Source organism: Meles meles, chromosome 6 (assembly GCF_922984935.1).
Source record: "Meles meles chromosome 6, mMelMel3.1 paternal haplotype, whole genome shotgun sequence".
Lineage (NCBI taxonomy): Eukaryota > Metazoa > Chordata > Mammalia > Carnivora > Mustelidae > Meles > Meles meles.
This window is the reverse complement of record NC_060071.1, coordinates 81,451,417-81,458,296: the sequence shown is the minus strand read 5'-3', so window position 1 is coordinate 81,458,296 and position 6,880 is coordinate 81,451,417. Positions and strand designations below refer to the sequence as shown.

General features: G+C 40.0%; 1 pseudogene; it reads left to right on the top strand.

The window, feature by feature from the left end:
- Positions 1-2,102: 2,102 nt before the first annotated feature.
- LOC123945375 lies at positions 2,103-2,202 on the top strand (annotated as a pseudogene).
- The last annotated feature ends 4,678 nt before the right edge of the window (positions 2,203-6,880 follow it).

Here is a 6,880-nt window from a genome sequence, read left to right as displayed (position 1 = left end):
ATTTAAAAAAACAGATTTCATTTAGTGACTGGAAAGAGTATCTGCAGTTATTTTAGCTGGGGCTAAGGCAATTAAAGGCTTTATGCCTGCATACTTCATAATAAAAATTAGATACTTAGCTAGGGGAAACGTCCTTTTATTCTGGTGTTTTATTATAAGTAAACATATTCTCTCAAACAATAGCATAGCTTTTTTTGAGGTTCAGAAATCCTTCTATCTGGGAATCTGGGAATCCAAGGGTTCCTTCCTTGATGAAAATCTAATGACTATTCCTTAAACTACCATAGTGCAACACAATAAAAAGAATTATGATCACTTTAAAGTTAGGTGGCATTCATCAAATGGTAACCCAGGGGTGAAAGGTCCTATATCTCATTTCCAGTCCTTTGAACCATCTACTAAACTAATGTATTTTTCTCTTTAAAATGTCCTAAGAGATATAAGATATCCTTGTGCTTATAGGATTTTTGAAATTTTATTTTAAGGAATCAAAAGAAATTTGCTCTGTGAGCAGATTTTTCAGTTTGGCTTGAGGCCTTTGATTTGGGGAACGAGAAATCTCCTTCCAACTCTCTCCACTGGAGAAATGTCCCCTTTCAACCTATCTCTTGGTCCAATACAAATCAATGAACTCGAGACCCAATATACTATGTCTTAAAAATCCATTTAGAAAACAATTGCTCCATTCAAAGTTCATCTCCTTCCTTTATCAGAAACTGCTGGAAATGTAATTTTGCAGCAAGCATTTCATTTCTTGTCTTGAAATAGATTGAGGTAAATGTAAAGTCAATGATTAGATAAATGTAATGTCTTGGATTGACGCCACGATGCAATATTTGGTGTGGTCGGTACTGATGGACGTTTTGTATAGTTACCCAGTTGTATAATGGGACAAATTCCCATGACTCTATTTAAAACACCATGTAGTTCCTCTCAATTAATACTACCAAAAGCACATTGGCACAAATACAAAAAGCAAGAGGGATTAGTGCTGAGCACACAAGTGCAAGTCATCTTTGCTCTGTACAAATTCTCCTTCATACAATAAACTGTATCTGTGCCATTTATTTACTGAGCTGCACTGAATGCAGTAAATAACACAACAAAGATTATTCCTTCTTCAAAAATCACTTCTGTGAGATTATAAATAGAAAGCCTGTGCCAGTAATCTCCAATAGTGGAGTCAAGGATTAAAACCTGATGAAATTAACATGTACATGGGCATGCACATAAGCACTACAGCCATAGAAACATATTGTTTATGAAGTTTCTTCATCTTAATGTCAAGAAAACATATTTATCTTCTTTATTTCCTGCTATCAAGATACATATTCAATATAAAAGAGGGGAAAAAGAACGAGATGACTTTGAGAAGAAACAAGAAACAGTACATGAGCAAAGCCTTTAGAAAACATCTTTTGGAAATGTAAAGGCTAAATTTTCTGGCACACTGATACCCAGACTACATAGCACAGGAATGAATCAAATGATACAATAATAAGGTTTTTTTTTTTTTTAAGTTCCCCTTTCCTTGATGTTGTTGTATTTCAGGGATACACAGAAACCCATGATTATCAAGAACAATAGTCCATCACTATCACGTGTTTCAGATTGATAAGATTCCACTATTTACTTTTTTAAAAATGAAAATGTCTAATGTTATTTAAAACATCTAACACTTTAATAATTATCAATAATTTTCAATATAATTATCAATAAAAATCAACATTTTATTTTCTAGTGTCCTCAAGTCCAGCATAGTTAGTGATTTAGAAACTTTGTTCTACTTCTGAAATAAAATGAAGAATATGTGACCACTATTTGTAACACTTAAAAAAAATTATGACCATTTTTTAATTATTATTATTATTCATATTAACCACAATCCTATAGTAGTACTTCAGTAGCACACATACTAAAATTGGAAAGATAGGGCACCTGGGTGGCTCAGTGGTTTAAGCCACTGCCTTCGGCTCAGGTCATGATCTCAGGGTCCTGGGATCGAGTCCCGCATTGGGCTCTCTGCTCAGCAGGGAGCCTGCTTTCCTCTCAGTCTCTCGGCCTGCCTCTCTGCCTACTTGTGATCTCTGCCTGTCAAATAAATAAATAAAATCTTAAAAAAAATTGGAAAGATACAGAGAGGTTTTAGCATGTCCCCTGCACAAAGACAATGTGCAAATTTCTGAAGTATTCCACAAATGTATGTGCACATGCCCCATACAACGCACACACATACAGGAGCAACTATATAATACCATGGTTCCATATAATGAAAAAAAACTTGATACATCTTTGAAGTCATATGCTTATGACCATAACTTACAAATACAGACATATTTTGAAATTTTTATAATTTTCTAAGATTTAAATTGTTCTTTGTAAATATATTTTTTTTAATTCCCCAGAAATAGTTGATTTTTCTCCTATTGGTGGAATTCTATAATCACATAATCCTGTATTTTACAATGTTTTCTTTTTTCTCTTTGAAATATTTTATTTCTATTTCTGGTGTTACAAAATTGCATGATAAATTATACTCTAGTTGAGACTTATAATTCAATAAGCTGGTACTTGGTGACTGCCTTTTCCTTTCTTGGGAGTCTCACAAATTCTTTGTTAATTTCCATTTTTCCCTGATATCCTAGAACTTCTATTAGAAAATAAACACGAGGATATTTTCTCCACTATTTTTCATCTCTTTGACTTTTTTCCTCCTTTTCAGATTTCCCCTACTTCTAAACTTTCCAGAATTTTTTTTTTCCAAATAGCCTTGTTTTGGATACAATAAACACCTTCCCTTTTCTTCTTCAGGTTTTGACTTAAGGGTTTCTTGCCTTTTTGGGTTTTTTTTTCTTCCTTGCATTCCCTGTTTCTTCTGGGGTTTTTTTGTTTGGTTTTGCTTATTTGTTTTCTTTTTTTTCTTTTTAAGATTTTATTTATTTATTTAACAGAAAGCACAAGCAGGGGGAGCAGCAGAGGGAGAGGGAGAAGCAGGCTCCCTGCTGAGCAGGGAGCCCCATGTGGGCTTGATCCTAGGACCCAACAATTATGGCCTGAGCTGAAGGCAGACGCTAAACTGACTGAGCCACCCAAGAGCCCTCTTCGCTTTTCTTGGTGGAGACTTCACTAATTGGGGCAGCGAGACAAATTTCAATCACTCACAGGACTTAAAATTACCAAAGCTTAAGAATCTACAGGTCAGGGGCGCCTGGGTGGCTCAGTGGTTTAAGCCGCTGCCTTCGGCTCGGGTCATGATCTCAGGGTCCTAGGATCGAGTCCCACGTCCGGCTCTCTGCTCTGAAGGGAGCCTGCTTCCCTCTCACTCTCTCTGCCTGCCTCTCTGCCTACTTGTGATCTCTCTCTGTCAAATAAATAAATAAAATCTTTAAAAAAAAAAAAAAGAATCTACAGGTCATTGCGGAAAAAAAGAATACCAAATGGCAGCAGCATTGAAGTTGGAGCTTCATCTCGAAGGCTGCACAGATCAGAAACCACAAGCTAGCTCTTACTGTCCACCTGAAGGGCTGTAGTGGACGTACCTTCCTTCAAGTCACAAACCACCAAGATAGGTACAGAATAGCTCAGACCAGGGCACCCAATAGACTATTGTGAAGTAACCAGCCCCAGTGGCAGCGTCAGGGTGGGGAAAAGTCACCTAAACCAGGTGTAAACCATCTCCTTGCTGTTACCAATTTTCATTAAGTCGGCGCAAACCAGCAGAAACTCACCTTGGCGCCGCGGTTGAAAAGCAATGCTATTAATCAGTACAAGTCAGGCCTTGTCTGGAGTCAATACTGTCTTGGTACATATCTTACTTCAGCAAATCAGCTCGGACTAATTCCACGCATGCCGGAATTAACCCTCACGGAACAGACTTTCCTTCAATAAAAGCGTGAATGAGAATTTTAACTGAAACTCTGAAATAGGCATGCATGGCTTACCTTCCAATCCGCGTGAACAGGCATTTGCAGTGGAGACCATTAAATGGGAAACTAGAATTTCATCATTTCAGGCTATTCGGATTCTCCACAGAAAGCTGTGGCGGGGAGAAACCGGAAGTGGCCCGACTTCCTGCCGGGCAACCTCTCGTGGGATAGTGGGAAGGAAGCCGCGAGATGTCCCGCGTGGCTGTGGGCCCCTACCAGCCAGGTTTACAGCCCTCCCACTGCTCTGTGACTGCGCCTTTCCTCCTTTTTTTTTTTTTTAAGATTTTATTTATTTATTTGACAGAGAGATCACAAATAGGCAGAGAGGCAGGCAGAGAGAGAGGAGGAAGCAGGCTCCCTGCGGAACAGAGAGCCCGATGCGGGGCTCGATCCCAGGACCCTGAGATCATGACCTGAGCCGAAGGCGGCTTAATCCACTGAGCCACCCAGGCGCCCCTCCTCCTTCATTTTAAAGGGCCTTACGTGATGGGCGGTTGCTGAAGATCTTTCAATTGTTGCTTCTGACGCTGGATTAAGTGAAGGGTTTACGGGGCACACCTGGAATGGCCCCGAATGTTACCAAGTAACAAAGCAGTAATGGAATGCAGCAGTTTTCCCAGAGACTTACCCTGGCAAAGATTATAGAGGCATGAGTGAAGATGTTTAAGTGTTACAATATTAAGGCCAGAACTATGAGGCCACTGCTACAGGGCCTTCTACAATCCTCTATTCAGGGTGCTTCTTTCTGTACTTCATTTACAATATCCTCAGGGTGAAGAAGTGAAGGTTGCAATATACAGTTTTGATTCAGTGGAGTCTGTTGGTTTGCAACTGGTATTTCCCCCGAGTGAATTCAAACCTCACCCATGTATATGAGAGGGCAAGGTGAGACTGCAGAGGTAGACCATTGCAGATTGGTAGGTGGCAGTTTTAATAAGCAAGAGGAAATTTTTAGTTGTAGTTTGTGCGGTCTGCTTCTGGGCTCCTAAGGAAGCTATACTTTAACATCTATCAAGGTCCAAGTGACTGGTGAAACCTCAAAGCAGGGGCTGTAGTTCTGCCCCAAGCACATGTCTGCTTTGTTAAAAATAAATAGACAAAAAGGAGCATTCCTTTTTTTTTAAGGTTTTTAAATTTATTTGGGTGGGGAGAGAGAGAAGGGGGTGGTGCAGAAGAAAGGGAGAGATCCAGACTCCCTGCTGAGCACAGACTGCATCCCAGTAGGGCTGCATCCCAGGACCCTGAGCAGAAACCAAGAGTCTGTGCAGCTGTCATACGTCCCCATAAAGGAGCATTCTGAACACATGATAAGAGAAAGAAACTTCTCTGGTTCTCATAAGATTAAAGTCATAAGCCTTGCATATACTAAAAACAGGAGATAAAAACGTAAGATGAACTTTCTGGAACGTTCTCCAGCATGATGGTTTGTAACTCTTTATACTAAAAAAAAAAAAAAAAAACAGGAACAAAAAAACCATATATAACCCTACATCAAATGTTCCTTTTCTGGAGCACTCTCTTCTTGGTGAAGATTGTACATCCCAGGCAGCTGTCCTAACTTGGGCTCAAACAAAACTCTTCCTTTCGGGGAACCTGGGTGGCTCAGTGGGTTAAGCCTCTGCCTTCAGCTCGGGTCATGATCTCAGTGTCCTGGGATCGAGTCCCGCATCGGGCTCTCTGCTCAGCAGGGAGCCTGCTTTCCTCTCCCTCTCTGCCTGCCTCTCTGCCTACTTGTGATCTCTTTGTGTCAAATAAATAAATAAAACTCTTTACCTAAAAAGATTTGTTTTTTTACAAACAAAAAATTTACAAAGCAGGCTTGTCCTGGGTGGTGGCAAGAGGAGTAGCTCTATTTGCCTGCCAAAATCTTAAAAGTATAGAGACCTTAACAGGGTTCAGGCACATGGATAGTTGAGATGGTCTCAATACCACAAACTCTCTTAGGGCTGCAACCTGAAGTATTTCCTAATCTGAGAGGAATACAGAACATACATTCCAAGAATAGGCGAAGGCATAAAGAGCCTCTGATTACTGGGTCCATCTCAGGAATCAACCAGCTGTCACATCCTCTTGATGACCTCCTCCAATACTCCACCCCTCCTGACCAGCTCTTACAATCTGGCATGTCCCCCTACCTTGACAATGTACCCTGGGTAGTCAATTGGTTTGTTAGCATGGAAGTAGTTCATTTGACAACTATCTAGCTGCACCATGGGCAGATACCATAGCAACAATATAAGCACATGCAAGAGAAATGCAGATTTAAATGATGATCCCCAAAATAAGTACCAATAATTTTTTTTCCCACCAAGAGCCCCATGACCCAAACCACTGATTTATTAAGTCCCATAGTCTGGGGTTGAATCATTCAGAATATGCATTTGTGTCCTTGTGTACTAATAAAGATGATATAACATTAGGACACCATATATTAATAGCTTGGCCAAGTCAAGGTGGTTGTTAGTAATTTAATCTGATACTTTAATATTTCATTCTTTCTTTCTATGAATTTTCTGCTTGTATGTTATATGGAAGATAGAACCTCTCTTCAATGTCATGTTCTTTGCCTGCTCTTGTATATCATAACCTTCGAAATGTGATCCCTATCACTATTCAACAAGGGTACCCGAAGTTAGGACTCAGCTTCTCAAATCCCCTAATGGTGGCAGCCTGAGTTGTATGACCGTAAGAAAAGCTTGGGTTAGGTCAGGCACATGTCCACACAAACCAAGACATACTTAGAACCCTCACTAGGAAGGTGGGAGCTAATGCAATCAATTTGCCAATTCCTTCTGATGGTCTCAGACTTCCTTGGCAGTTACCTTGGCCATTGTTTAGAACACACAGGCATGATCTTACTACATTAATCAAGTCACCATATTTTAAAGGCTATCTGGTATCTTTGGTAATATGCCATCCCTCTCAGGCACTGTAGTGGTCACTTCTCCTGTGAA